The 16099-nt window shown below is 39.3% G+C and overlaps 1 pseudogene; it reads right to left on the bottom strand.

The window, feature by feature from the left end:
• Positions 1 to 4966, bottom strand: part of LOC103015412 (serine palmitoyltransferase 1-like) — a 61623-nt pseudogene extending 56657 nt beyond the window's left edge.
• Positions 4967 to 16099: the final 11133 nt, after the last annotated feature.

The following is a 16099-nucleotide window of genomic DNA, read 5'->3' as shown; positions in this document are numbered from 1 at the left end:
TAAATCAGCCAATAAATTCCTCATCTATTTCTGCCAATGACTGCACAGAACAGCAGCCTGAACAAGCCTGAAGTATGTATCATGCATACTGTCCACTTGCTACCACAGAGACAGATTTGAGAATCAACTCAAGATTGCCTGGTATTCAAGAGTCTCTGCAGGGGACTTCCTTGGTGGTGCAGTGGTTAAGAATCCGCTTGCCAATGCAGGGGATATGGGTTCAAGCCCTGGTCCGGGAAGATTCCACATGCTGCAGAGCAACTAAGCCCGTGCACCACAACCACTGAGGCTGTACTCTATAGCGCGTGAGCCACAGCTACTGAGCCTGCCTGCCACAACTACTGAAGCCCGCACACCTAGAGCCCGTGCTCCGCAACAACGGAAGCCACCATAATGAGAAGCCTGCGCACCTCAACGAAGAGTAGCCCCTGCTCGCTGCAACTAGAGCAAGCCCACGCGCAGCAACGAAGACCCAACGCAGCCAAAAATAAAATAAATAAATTAATTAATAATAAAAAAAGAGACTCTGCAGACCTATAAAACTGAGAAGGGCATTTCTTCTTTGCTGCCATAAGTTAAGCTTTAGAAACACTCATATCGTTTTTTTTTCTTCCACAGCTTTTAGGGTAAGATGTCAGTGATTACTGAGTCTTGCTCTAGGTAAGTTCTGCTTTTAGAGGGTTATCCTAAAATTATGTTTCAGTATCCTTCTTTTAAAATGCATATTTGTGTGGACTGACTTGTTTAAACTTAAACTAAGAATATTAGGAATGATCAACCCCTTAAAAAGCTGGGCTAGAAATCTATTCCATGGCCTCACGATCATTCACGTGGAGTTCCTGAATACCAAGGGAAAAGAGCAGCGACAGGGCTTCTGGCCCGGAGAGCCCGATCTTGCTGCGACACCATCAGAGGTGTGTTCTACGGCACACTCGCCTCACACGGTATTCATAAAACACAGGCGGGGCTGCGGATCTACGGTCAAGTTTAGGGCAGTTCTCCAAACAGCAGTTCAGATAGCCACTGTCATATTAAAGGTTACAAGAAATCATGCAATGAGACACCTCTTTAGTCTTCTTTACCCAGGTTTCCAAAACTTACTTGCCCTAAGAACCATTTGCTGCATATCCCTTATCCCCTAGGGGGGATACTGCCTGACCATCTCATGACAAATATGAATGATCAGGACAGCAGGGGCAGCCAGTGAAACCAGGGAAACAACTGCCACATTGCTGTAATTCCATTCCACTTGCACTTCCTTCTGTGAATGCTCCAGAAAAGAGCTGTGCTCCATCATTGTGCCGCACTCAATGCTGCCTTGTGAACCAAAGTTTCAGGCATTTTTGGGGGAAAAGATCTCTCACCATCTCTGTATCCCTAAGTAGTATTCTGGCACACTGCTACAGAGGCCGGATAAGGAAACAATCCAAGCTACAGAAACCACACTGCAGTCAAAACTGCTCTTCCTCTCACACCTGGGGCACAGTTACTAAGCGTTCCTACCTGCGTGAGAAGGTAGGGGATTCCACAAACCCCTTGGTCCCTCATACTAACAGACTCGAAGTGGGCAGGACTGCAAGTCCTCTCGACACTTCTGCTTCCTAAGGTTTGCCTAGCTTGGGCTTGAGCTGGGTCCCTTACCATACAGAACACATCAAAATTTGATTTGGGGTGGGAAGGTGGAGAGCAGTGGGATGGGGAGGATTCTTTCTAACTCTGAATTTCCTTTATAAAGACTACAGGGAAAACTTTCATTCAGGCTTCAGGAATAGTGGTGCTTTTCCCGAGCAACTCATGTAATCTTTCTTGTATACGGACATTTGAAATGCAGCATGCATCCATGCTTCCCGTCCAGCATCTAGTACGTTCCCAGGCTGCTGTTTACTCCTAGCAAAGTATAAAGGCCTGTAACATGGTACTCCTTTGTGTATTCACTTTATCCCTGGCTTCCCCGTATTTTGCTTACCCTGATTTCCTTACATTCCAGAAAATATTTTAACATTTATAGTTGAGCCACCACAAGTCCTTTTTCGAAAGATGTAGCAACTATAATCATACACCAAATAATAAAATAGAGATTTAACTTCTTACCTTGACTGTAAGATCAGATCGTTCTTGTAACTTGTAAGTTTTAGAGAAAAGAAGTCTGATTATCCAGAGTATTAAAATTCCTTCCAAAATAAGATGATAAGCAGGAGCCTAGGAGTCAGTCAAAAACAGAAGCAAAAACAAGAAGTGAAATAAACATTTGCAAAACCTGCACATAAAATTTAATTCACTTGCATATACTGCTCCCATGACCTTTAACCTATTTATTACTTCTTAAAATTTACTTTCAAAGCGCACTTCATTTCTACTCATTCCTTTTCCCATTTCTAACAGAAGGCAATTTCTCCTACATGAAAAATCTCTAAAACTGCAGCGTTAGGAATAAAAACATCTTTAGGAATAAAATTAATTTTTAAAATTAAATCTGACACAGAATTCCAATAGTCAAACAGTATCAACTATCAGATCCTTCACGTAATTTATATTTTTACTGGTGGGAAATGACTGTAACAAACATTTCACAGCTTCACAAGCCTTCTACAACCCCCACATACCATGGATAAATTGAGAATTATTTGGACACCAGTTTCCATAATTCTCAAAGACTTTTGCACAACTTACTGTATTTCCTGTATCCCCAATAGGCCTCTTTAAATTCTCCTTGGAACGTGGCAGAGAAAAAAAGACTTTATAAGTGCTTAAAGAAATAGCAGGTCTCTTTTCTACCACAGTTCCCCGAAAGTATGTAGTGTGTTCCATGTCAACATCCACAAAGGTACTTTAATGAAATTATCCACATCAGGTCTTCTTTTCAACTGAACATTTCCAGGATAAAAGCCAGGCTGACTTCTATGTCTTACACAACTAGATACAGTAAGTGCATATAAAAGATTCCAGGTATCAACTAAACCTCCATAAGTCAGTTATCGGGTGCTACATTCCAATAGGTTGTCATTGAAAAGTCATTTAAAAGAGGTATTTATGCAAGAGGGAAGAGATATGTACATGTACAGCTGATTCACTTTGTTATAAAGCAGAAACTAACACACCATTGTAAAGCAATTATACTCCAATAAAGATGTTAAAAAAAAAGAGGTATTTAGAAACGTAAATACAAATTATTTTCAAACATTAGACAAAAAAAAAGCAATGATGATTCACAATAGTTAAAAAAGTTCAGAAGCGGGGACCAGGGAAACTGCTGACTATTTCATAAATAAACTTTCAGGTCATTGGACAAATAACTTTAAAACTACATACATGTTACATATGTATGGGTACACAGCAAGACTCCTCAAATTCTGCATACACTGTGCACAGAAATTAGAAGCAAAACCAGAAATCTAAGACTATTTTTAAAATTTGCTGATCCCTCCTGACTATAATTCATTTAAGAATGAGGACTCTACTAAAAAAATCCTTTTGGTTTTATCAATAATTGGATTATAGTTGACAAACATAAGTCCAAGTCACTAAACATTCCACTCCACAAAGAAATCCTAAGAAAAGTTGAAATGTCTACTGAATTAATAAAAATCATAAATGTGGCTTCTTTTCTTCCCTAGGAAATGTTACATCAAGGAGACCTTCTCTCAAGTCTCACTCATGGTCAATACCAGGGTATGAGAAGTTACATAGTCAAAGGGCAGTCTTCAAAAAGGCAGCAACAACATATAGTAGAAATTATTCATTTCTAAGAAAGAAATCATAGATTTTAGTGGTTCTTCTTAGTCACTATAATCTACCTAAGGTTGGACATCACCTAAGCTCTATTTGCTCTCCTGTTTTTTTTCAAAAAGTCCTGATGGGTTTTGCAATAATACATCTTGCATCATCAGCCTTACCAGTAAACGCTATATTAAGTTTTAAGAAAATTATCAAAAGAAAACAGATTCACTTTAAGTGAATGTAAGCTCTGTAAGCACAGGGACTTCTACCGGTTCCCTCATTGCACTATTCCTAGCATCTAGATCTCTGCTGTCCAATACTGTAGTCACTAGCATCATTCAACTATTTCAATACACATCTAAATTAAATTAAATGAAAAATTCAGCCCCTCAGTTGCACTAGCCACGTTTCAAGTGCTTAACAGCCACATGTGGTTAGTGGGCTACTGTACTGAACAGCTCAGAGAACACGCAGAAAGTTCCATTGCACAGTGCATGGAAACTCACTAAATGTCAAATGAATGAACATTCTCCAAGACTGACATTTAAATTTCATATTATTTTACCTACTTGAAACAGCTGGCCTTTCAAAAAATCTCCTAACTGGTCTTTCTTTAAATTTTTACTAAAATAATTTTATCTTTACAAGACAGAAGATGGGACGTAGGCAGGAAGAATGACAAACTATTTCACATCCCTAAATCATTCGGCTTCCTTTCTAACCCCACGTCCCAACAAAAACAAAGTCCAACTTATTACAATTCTTTCCTCTATTCCCTGCTCCACAGTTCCGAGAACCTGTCTTCCCTGGGACCTCTCCAGACTGAGATTTTCCACTCTACTCTCATCACTCCGTTTTACCATCAGTCCCAACTCTTGTTTTTGACTAGCCTCTCTCCTGTATCCGGGCAGGACCTGGAGAGGGCTCCGCGCTCGCAGCAGCGCAATACGAGACCCCCGCCTCCGGCTCCCGCCCGTGCCTCCCTACTTTCCGCCACTGGGAAATGTGTGCGCCTATGAGCCTTTCCAGCGAGGGACGCCGGGGGTCCGGGCGTAACCGGGCCAGGCCTGCCCAGGCCTCAGACCAAAAATCCACACAAAACGTCCCACCTCCCCAGGGCTGGGTGTGGTCGTGGACCCCTGGGGCCGCCAAGCTCACCTCGTAGAGCGCCTGTACCATCTCCACCAGCACCCACTGCTCCGCCACCGTCGCCATAGTTAGCCGCCAGGGTTTCCTTCCGGCAGGCGGGCCGCAGGCACGTCAGATATTGCGCGGCGCGGTCCAGTGACGTCTACACGCCCGGAAAGCGGGGCTGCCGTGAGTTGGGCCCCGCCTTCTCGCGCCTGCGTACTGGGCGGCCGGTGGCTGCGCTGGCTGAGGAAAGTTTCGGGGTGGAAGGTCAACTTGAGGTCTCGCTTGGGTGCGGGGAGGGGTGGGAAGCCGCAGGCTGGTCCCCGCAGCAGGTGTTCACAACGTGGCCCTTATGTGCCAGACCCCGTGCTAGGCTCTCAGGATGGAGAGATTTTAATAAATGGCCCTCGCGCTTGTTAGGCAGTTGGGTGCAGGGAGTTATTAATGCAATCGCAAACATATTCTTTACTTTTAAATTACATAAGTAATGCAGGAATGCATTATCGTAAAAAAAAATAGACAACTCTTATATAGCACTTACTGTGTATAAAGCCTAGCCTAAGGCTTTGCAGGTATTAAGCCATATAGGAGTTTGGTGTGGAACCTTCAAGAGCCTCTGTATCCCAACGTGGTGTGCACACACACTTCGGTTGGATTTCTTAAATATAACCGGGAGCATAGGGACAATATTGTTCTACAATTTGCTTTTCTTCCATTCTTTTTTTGGCTATAAATCTTGTGTTTTTAATCAACGAAGAAGCCTATTTATTGGAATAATTTGTTATGTGTATTTCTCTTTCCGTTTTATTTAAACATTTTCCTATTGGTGAACACTTAGGTTTTTTCTACTTTTTCACCTGTTACAAACAATGCTACAGTAAACATTGATGTGCCCTATTGTCTTTCTGTGCGTGTTGGGGTATATCTGACAAGTTTCCTCAAAGTCGAATTTTACTCAATATGCACGCTAATGTCGATAAATACTGCCATACTGCTCTCCAGAATGGCTCAACCAATTTTAAATGTTTGAAAGTGTATTCACACTCTATCTCATGATGGATATTATCAATCTTTTAAAATTTTTGGCCAATTTAATTTAATGGAGATAAAATGTCTCCACTGAATTTTACTTTCCATGCTGCTGGGAAGTAAAATTATTCATGGTTATTCTTATATGTTTATTGACATTTGTAGTCCGTTTGTGAATCATCAATTCATATTCTTTGCCCAGTTTTCTATTAGTTATTTTTCACTTTCTAATGGATGTATGGAAGTTCTTTATGCATTCTGAATATCTTATATTTTCCTATTTCATATGTGACAATTATTTTTGCCCAATTTCTGTCTAGTTGTTTACATTGTCTTTTGTCATACCTATATTTTAATTTTTATGTAATGTGTCAGTCTGTTCCTTTATTGCCTGTGGGTTTGTATCTTGCTTAGAAAGACCATCTTCACCACACTTAGGTTTTCCTCCCATGCTTCAGTTTGTTGTTTATAGTTAGCTCTTTAATTATTCTGGAAATTATATTTTTGTATGATGAGAGGTATGGGCCTTTATTTTTTCCTAAAGGAATAACCATTTTTCTCAGTGCCATTTATCTGAGTAATCCTGATTTTCCCAAATTCTGTGAAATGGCACCAGCACTATGCACTGCACATGAAGTTGCCACTATGTACCCGATGGTGTTGGTGCCCTGGGATCCAGTACCACGCTTGCGCACGCTGCCTCGCCCAGGTGCATTCACTCCCAACAGCCAGCTCCTGCAATTTTCAGAGGCCTACCTTCAGGCTGCCAGAACCCATGTTTCCTACTCTCATGGAGAACTGGAAGGATCTGAGAACATGTTTTCTCAGGCAGCCCTTTACTGGGTGGGTGACTGATGGTTGCTGGGGTGTAAAATATTGGAGCTTCCTGGCCGCACAGAGCAAGACGATTCTAAGGGGTGAACCTCACCATCTCCTCTAGATTGAGTCAAGGGTACTGTGTGCAAATTGTTTGACACACCCATCAAGAGGTAGAGTCTATGTTCTCTTTGCTTGAATCTGGGTGTACCTTGTGACAACTTCTACAGTAGATTGCTGCTGCCATGTGGAGAGATCATGTGGGTACCTCATACACAGGAAAAGAGATGGCGAAGTGACCCCACCTGCTCCAGCCCCCTGCTGTTTGAGTCTTACCAGTCCAGGTGCCAGACATGTAAGGGAAGTTGCCTTCAAGATGACCCTGGCTCTAATCACCCTCTGGTTCAACCACCTGAGAGACTTTGAGTGAAAAATGTCTAGCTAAGCTCAGACAACCCCAAAATTTGTGAGCAAAACAAATGATTGTTATTGTCCTAAGCCACTGCTTTGGGATTGGTTGCTATGTAGAAGTTATCTGCTACAATAGATCACTGGAATGGGTACCCTGTGGAACCTTGCAGGCTTTTGCACTCTTGCATGGTCCCTGTATTATTTTCCTAAGGTTGCCATAACAAATTATCAGAAACTGGGTGGCTTGAAACAACAAAAATTTATTCTCTCACAGTTCTGGAGGCCAGAAGTCCAAAATCAAGTTGTCGACAGGGCTGCACTCCCTCCAAAGACTCTGGGGAATAATCCTTCCTTGTCTCTTCCAGCTTCTGGTGGCTCCTGGCATTCTTTCGCTTGTGACTGCACAACTACAATCTCTGCCTCTGTATTCACATGATCTTCTCTGTCCTATATGTGTCTCTTTACACACACTTGTCATTGGATTTAGGACCCATCCTGATAATCCAGGCTGATGTCATCTCAAGAGCCTTAATTTAATTATATCTGCAAAGAAACTTTTTCCAAATAAGACCATATTCACAGGTTCCAGAGATTATGACATGGACATGTACTTTGGGGGCCCACCATTCAACTCAGCTACAGTCCAATCTCTGGCCCACAATTCACATCTGTCCCACATGCAAAATACATTTGCTCCGTTCCAACATTTCCAAAAGTTTCAACCCTCATCTAAATCAGTTCAAAAAGTCCAAAATCTCATCATCTAAGTCATCTAAATCAGATATGAATGAATCTCTAGGTATAACCCATCCAACGGCAAAATTCTCCATCTATTGACCTGTAAAGCCAGAAGATCACATACAAAATACAAGGGTGGGACAGGAATAGGATAGACATTTCCATTCCAAAAGGGAGAAAATGCAAGGAATAAAGGAGTCATCAGTCCCAAGAAAGTTAGCAATCCAGCAGGGCCAGTTTCATTTTGTTTCAAGACCTGAGAATAATTCTGTGTTATGAAGCTACATCATCTGGGCACACAGCTCCGTAGGCCTCTGCACCTATGGTAGATTGGTAGGTCTCTGCTCCTACACCTCCAGCTTCTACCTCTTGAGTCCATGGCTCTGCCCTTATAGTCATTCTTCATTTTTCTTGAAGGGGAGCATATGCTTATACCTAAGAAGCTTTAACAGCCCTGTAGAGTTCTGGAAATTCAACAGAATTCTGGAAATTCAACAGCACTCTTTCACTTTGTCCTGTCTCTGTCCCTTCAGGCCAAGCTGACCGTGTTTCTGCTGATACAACATTCTCAGAAACCTTGTGGGTCTCCCATGTATGTCATGAGACTGTGCCATAAACAGAGAGTCCTCCAGAGATCTTGTCTGAATAACCCCGTCTCTACTTCTGGCTCTGCTGAGATGATTGAGTGGATCCATGAGTCACATAGTTAATCTCTTTACAAAGTTTGTCCAGCTGCATCCTTGGCCCTCTCTCCAGAGCATACTTTCCCAACAGTGACTCTACTAATTTTTTCATCCTTTGCAATATGGATAACCCAAGAACCTCCCAAGTCATCAAGTGCTGTGTTCTTATTTGCCTGACAGTTCCTTCCTCAATTTACCTCTTTCCTCTCATATTTTTGAAGAAACGGCATGAAGGAACCAGACCACACTTTCAACACTTTGCTTAGAAATTTCCTCAGCTAATTATCCAAGTTCATTACTTAAAAGTTCTGCTTTCCACCGTAGCTACAGGACACAATTCAGTTAGGTTCTTTGCCACTGTATCACCACGATTGCCTTTCCTCTAGTTTCTAATAACATGTTCCACATTTCCTTCTGAGCCCTCAACAGAAAGGACTTTAACATCCATATTTACTAACATTCTTGTCATGATGGGATCCCCATTCTCTAAGATGACAGACATTTTCTCTACCATGCTCTTCACTTTCTTCTGAGATCTCACCAGGATTATCCTTAAAGCCCATATTTCTACTTGCAGACTCTTCAAATCTTTTTCTCTCATGCACCTCAAAATTCTTCCAACCTCTATCCATTACCTAATTCCAAAGCCACTTCCATAGTTTTAGGTATTTGTTACAGCAGCACTTCACTTCCTAGTACCAAAATCTGTATTAGTTTCCTAGGGCTGTCATAAGAAATTACCACGAATGGGGTGGGAGAAAAAAAAAAGAGAAATTTATTTTCTTATATTCTGAGAGGTCAAAAATCCAAAATCAAGCTGTTTGCAGGGCTGTACTCACTTTGAAGGCTTTAGGGGAGAATGTGTCCTTTCTTCTTCCAGGTTCTGGTGGCTCTATTCATTCCCTGGCTTGTGGCTGCATCACTCTAATTTCTATCTCCATCTTCACATGGTCTTCTCCTCTTTCTCTGTGTATGTCTCCTCTGTGTTTCTTATAAAGATACTGTCACTGGATTTAGGACCCATCTGGATAATCTAGGATGATCTCATCTTAGAATCCTTAATTACAACTGTTACAGCCCTTTTTCCAAATAAGGTGACATTTACAATGTAGGATTAGGATTGGGATAAAACCATGTCTTTGGGGGCCACTATTCAACTTACTACAGCCTCCTTTCTTTTCTGATCCTACCACCAATCTCTGCCACCAGTTTTTCCCGAGAATGCTTCTTAATAAATCATTTTCACACATATCCTTGCCTCGTAGTCTGCTTCTGGAAAACCAAACTTGATAGAGTTTGTATCTGGAGCATCTATTTGATTCCATTAATCTATTTTATTTGTGCCCATTCTGATACAATATTACTTAAAAAAATAAATTACTTATTTTGAAATATTTTCAGGTCCATATGGCGTTGTAAGAAATAAATCAGAGAGATCTCATGTCCCCTTTACCCAGTTTTCTTCAATCATAACATCTTGCAAAACTATGGTACAATATTAAAACCAGAATACTGACATTGATACAGTCAGGATACAGAAGCATTCCCTTGCCACAAGGATCCCTCATTTTGCCTTTTTATGGCTACACCCACTTCCCCTTCTCCCTCCTCAGTCTCTGTCCCCTGACACCCCCTAATCTGTTCTCCATTTCTATAATTTTGCATTTTTAGAATTTTATATAAATGGAATCATACCATAGGGGAAATTTTAAGATTGGCATTTAAATTTCAGCGTAATTCCCTAAGATTCATCCAGGAAGTTGCATGTATCAATCGTGTTTCCCTTTTCATTACTGAGTGGTATTCTGTGATATGGATGTTAGGTCATTGTTAGGCCATTGTTAGCTCTGCTCATTGTTAGGCCATTCACATGTTGAAGGACACTTGAGTAGTTTCCAGTTTTAGAGCTCCTATTAAGATTTGTGTACAGATTTTTGTGTGGACATCAACTTTCATTTCCCTGGGATTCATACCCAGGAGTGAAGTTGGTGGGTCATATGGTAATTTTATGTTTAGTTTTACAAAACCTGCCAAACTATTTTGCAGAGTGCCTGTACCATTTTGCTTTCCCCTCAGCAACATATCAGTGATCTAGTTTCTCTACATCCTCACCAGGTGTTGTCACAATTTTTTACTTTGGCCTTTCTGATAGGTATGTAATTATATCTCACTGTAGTTTTAATTTGCATTTTCCAATTTTCATATGTTTATTTGTTATTAAATAAGGATGAGAGAGGTCTGTATATCAACCTTGGTAAAATGTCTATTTCTGTCTTTTGCCCATTTTCCAACTGGATTTTATGTTAACTGTTCAGTTTTAAGAGTTCTTTGTGTAATCTAGATACTATTCCTTTGCCATTAAGTGGTTTGCACCATGTTTTTTTTAATTCACTGTAGTTTTGTGGTATTTTGTTCTGGTGAATGTAGCAATTCAGTTGGCTCATTATTTCTTATTCATAACAGTCAGTTCTTCTTTCATGAGGTTACATTTTCTTTTCATTTACTCTTTCAACTGATATTTAACCAGTACCCACTATAAGCCTAAGGAGATAGGGACAAAGAAGTGAACACAATCTTCAAAGATCTTTTTCTTCCTGGAGCTTATATCCTACTAAGGGAACCAGAAAGAAACAAGACAGACAAGGAAAATATATAGCGTCTTAGATAGTGATAAATGCTAGAGAGAAAGTAATAAAGCAGGGAAGGGGGTTATAAATTGTTTGCGAGGTTGATATTTTAGATCGGATGACCAGGGAAGGCTTACTGAGAAGTTAACTTTTGACTTAAATCCTAGTTGCAAATGAAAGAGCTAGCCATGCAGATACCTAGTCAATACTATTGTCTTTTGTGCTACACACTACAAAAATTTCTCAGCTCCTATGAACTTTGCAGGTAGAGAGACTAACAGGTGCAAGGCCCTAAGGTTGGAGCATTCTCAGAATGCTCAAGGCAGAATGAGGGGCCAATCTGGCTGGATTGGATTGAGCCAGAGGACAGAAGAGTAGGAGGTGAGGTTAGGAGTGAGGAAGAAGCCTGGTCTTATGGGGATTGTAGGTCGCTCTCAGGACTCTGCCATTTCCCAGATGACATGGGGGCTGTTGGAGGGTTCTGAACAGAAGAGAGACATGCTCTGGCTTGCATTTGCCAGGATTTCTCTGCCAGCTCTTTGAAAATTGATTGATGGGATCATTTTAGAAGCAATGTATCAGCTAGGGTCTAACAAGGAAAAATAAGCCACTTGAGTAGTGAGAAAGCAAACCTGACACTTTGCTCTGAGTCAAGTTTGCCCTGCCTGAATTTCTTTAGCACTTTTAATGGCAGCTGCCACCTAAGTAAATAGCTCTGCTCAGGGGCAACCTCACAACAACCTACGTCTAACAAATATTGCTAGAGGCAGAATAAAGAGGAATCAAAAAAGGAAGAATCATGGGATTCATCACAGAGGAATGAAAATCTTTTGATAATTATTAAGAAGTGTGATATATAAAACAAACACTGATGTGGGTACTTACTCCCCTACTCATCCCCCCAACATTAAAGGGCCCCAAACAAGTCTGCTCTATTTACCTCAGTTTGGAGAAAATAGGAATATTTGAATGGGCTTTATGTAAAATGGTTGTGTCTCTTTTGCCTGATTGTTTTGTGGGAGTGAACTTTGTGTCTCACTGTGGAATGCTTCCCCTGCCTGGTATTGTAAGACAGGCCATATAAATCCACCTTTTGGGCAACGTCGTACGTGAATTGAACATACTAAAAGAAGTCAATAGGGTTGCCTGATCCCACGTAGTGTAAGGTGGAAACTGGGGGTTGACAGGAGTAGTAGCGGAGGATTTTTATCCCTAGGGTGAACTGGTTTAGGGTTGACTTATGCACTCAGATAGAGGGCCTTTGTTGAATGCCTTGTGCAGATTTTTTAAAGATGTGGTACATAAACCCCGAAATTCTAGAACATAGAAATATTTTGATTTCCATTTTAGTTGTTGGAAATCTCCTTGATATAAAGAAGCAAGTGAAAGAAAATGTAATTGGACCAGCAAGTCAGCCTTTTCATATCATTTAGGCAGCAACCCAGTTCTTTGGGGAAATTGAAAACATTGTCTTGTAATCTCTGCCTAATCAGAAATGTAAACACAGCTCATTATTGCCTAAGACTGGGCCCTGTGACCTCAGTCAGGTAGTACCTGAAACCAAAGGGGGAAAAAAGAGGGAAAGAGAGCTTTAAAAAAGTACAACCTGCTGGAAAGACTTCCTTGCCCCAAAATCTAATTCATACTCTCTGTAAAGATTTTTCAAGGACAAATGCAAATCTTAAAAGTCTCTTCCACAAATAGTAAAAAACCTTAGTCTTCTGAGCAGATAAACAGCTTATTCCAACTGTTATTTATAAACTAGTGAGTTTTATATTGTAATACCTGATTCATGACTAAAGTTTTAAAATGAAGCTATGAGATCACTGGTTGTGTCTGTATGTCTGTGGTGTATGTTGGAGATACGGTATTTTTATCTACCTCTGATAGTATTATTGAAATTAATTTGTAAAAGAGCTCTGTTTACTTTGCTTAAAAGTGCTTACAAATTAAATATTTTTAAATGTAATAGAAACAAACCCAAATATTTTTCAAGTTCACGTGATCCAGGATTAATCTTTAACAAATAAAAGTAAATTTAAGGTTATCAGTTCAATTAAAATAGGCATGTGTTTAGAGTTGTCAGCATTAAATGTAAAACTTTTATTCAACCTAGGTTTATTAAAAGTCAAGGGGGCTTCCCTGGTGGCACAGTGGTTGAGAGTCTGCCTGCCAATGCAGGGGACACGGGTTCGAGCCCTGGTCTGGGAAGATCCCACATGCTGCGGAGCAGCTGGGCCCGTGAGCCACAACTACTGAGCCTGCGCGTCTGGAACCTGTGCTCCGCAGCAAGAGAGGCCGCGATAGTGAGAGGCCCGCGCACCGTGATGAAGAGTGGCCCCCGCTTGCCGCAACTAGAGAAAGCCCTCGCACAGAAACGAAGACCCAACACAGCCATAAATAAATAAATAATTCCCAAAAAAATGTATTAAAAGTCAAATAAGTTTATGTTATCTCTGATACAAAATTTGCCAGCAAGAAAAATAGCTTGGGATGTTGATCGACTTTGTCTAAAGTGTCCTGAAGTTTTCAAGGGTGATCTAAACATAATTTTGGGGAACAAGTGATGTAGATAAATGTAAGTAAGCTAAATCTTAAAAACAGCTTCCAAAATAATTTGGTAACAAAACTGTACAGTTTTGCTAAGTTAAATTAAATGATGAAAATTCATCGAATGTCTAGATCATTTCCAAATATGATAAATTGCTGAAATATTAATTGCTAAACAAGTATAAATGTACCTACTTTTTGTCTTCTTATTACAGAAAAACTGAATATGTTTAGATTTATTAGAAACACGTCATGTACCACATTGAAAAAAAATTATTATGTTATGAGGAAATGTATGTTTCTAGAAATTATGAAATGTATTCACATGTTTGCCAACCAAAAAATACTGGTATAACAAACAGGTCACAATTGCTCACTCCTTAGTTTTCACTAGAAATTAAGGTTTCTATGGGTTAAGAACTCTAATTAATATAAATAATTAAAATTATTAAAATTAATAAGGAAAACATCTTTATATGTAAGGCGAAAAAAGTATAAGGAATGGAAATGCATTTTGTTAAGGGGAAATCAAGTAATTTTGTCCTAAAAAGAAGTTAAAAAAAAAGGAGAGAGAGAGAGAAAGGGAAAGCATAAGACAAAATTTGAATATACAAAAGAAAGGTGTTATAGAGGTCTACGGAAAAGAAACCCTGAGAAAAATTTTTGTGCGTGGTTAGGACTGGCTAAGAATAAAATAGAATAAATTTAGAATAAATATAATAAATTTAATTGAGTGAATGAATTTTAATATTAAAACTAAGCTGTTTCAAAACTAGAATTTGAATTTTTCTCTCTGTTAAGTGGACAAAGTTATCTTGCAATATTGATCTGTTTTTGATAGCAGATTGTAAAATTTCTTTACCTTTTAAATAATCTGCTGTAAGTTTCTGTATTTGCCTTTGAAATATCTTATTGTCACTTCGGTTAAGTGAATAAGTATTCTTTCACAGTGACCTATGATCCTATTTGACCAAGTGTTTTAAACCTTTTGATATCTTTGACAAATTTCCCCAAATCAAATTCTAGATGAAGTCTTTTTGACCTCTAGCTAACTTTGAGGTTTTCAGAGGGCCCCTGAAAAATCTCAAAGAGAGATATTAAACTTATTAGGCTTATTTGGTATGTTAAATTACATGGAAAGCATTGTCAAATGAGTGATAATTTGAGATAAACCTTAGGTTATATTGTATGAATGAATGTTACTAATATAAATGTTATAGAAATTATATAAAATTCTTAAAACTCAGATATGTCCTGGTATAATATCAATCACAATTCTAGTTATTATTTTATAATGTTGTATGTCACAGAAATAACCAAATTTCCTTGTCAATTGCATTATAATAAGATCTTTAACCATACCATTTTAAGTATTTTGTCATTTATAGACAGTTACTGTTTTACTCTGATGCTTTTACAAAAATGCTTCATGTTCAAGAAGATTCATAGAAAGAATTTTTTGACATATATACCTTTCTGATAACTTTCAAATCATATACTTAACTGAGTAAGAAATTACAGAACTCTAATGAAAACCCTGATGGCTTCATAAAACTGCTAACAAAGATCAAGATCAATAAGAATTAATTATACCAAACTGAATGAACTGATGAACATGATCATAAGTTTTATGATTTTTCATCTGAACTATTACAGGCTTTTTAATCTTTGCTTTCCAGATATAAGGAAATCTTTCCTCTTAAGCTGACAATATTATAGCTACTTGGTAAATTATACGTTTGTAAGTAGAATTGAAACATTTATCTTTTTTTCTCCCTACCTGATTGCTCCAGAATTTGGAGACTCTTAGTGAGTATTCTTATTTTCATGGCAATGTAGTTATTTGTATAAGTTCACTAAGAATATGTTCCCCTTATAACAGGACCCAATTGGAAACTTTGGCTATGGCTTTGGCTGGAAAGTCATATTTGAGAATGTGCATAGAATCAGATACAACCAGACAGCCTTAAGGAACTGAGGCTGACTTTAGGGAGCCATAAAATCCCTTGGAAAGTTAGCCTGGTACCCTGCTAACAGGTTCTCAGTGGCCTTACCAGGTGAGTAAGGAAGGTCACTTCCTGGCAGGCACAAGAATCTCAGAATAGTTTGGGGACCTCAAGAAGAGAGGAATTCACCCAAGTATATAGGTATTACAGGCAAGTCAGATGGCAAGTCCTTGGTGTGGCTTCATGGCTTCCTGGCCTCCATAGGCTAATAAAAATTTAATCTGGGATTCCTTGTGAAAAGTTCCAGCAAAGCAAATTTAAAATAGTCTTTATGGTCAATCACTATTCTTTCTGGATTTAAGTAATCAGGCTAGGTTTAATGAAACTAAATTTATTTGGCAAACAAATTAAATGTTAATTCAGCTATCTTTGTTAGAAATGAGGATGACTT

The sequence above is a fragment of the Balaenoptera acutorostrata genome (assembly GCF_949987535.1).
Source record: "Balaenoptera acutorostrata chromosome 6 unlocalized genomic scaffold, mBalAcu1.1 SUPER_6_unloc_2, whole genome shotgun sequence".
NCBI classification, from domain to species: Eukaryota; Metazoa; Chordata; class Mammalia; order Artiodactyla; family Balaenopteridae; genus Balaenoptera; species Balaenoptera acutorostrata.
This window is presented reverse-complemented; position numbering and strand designations above follow the sequence as displayed.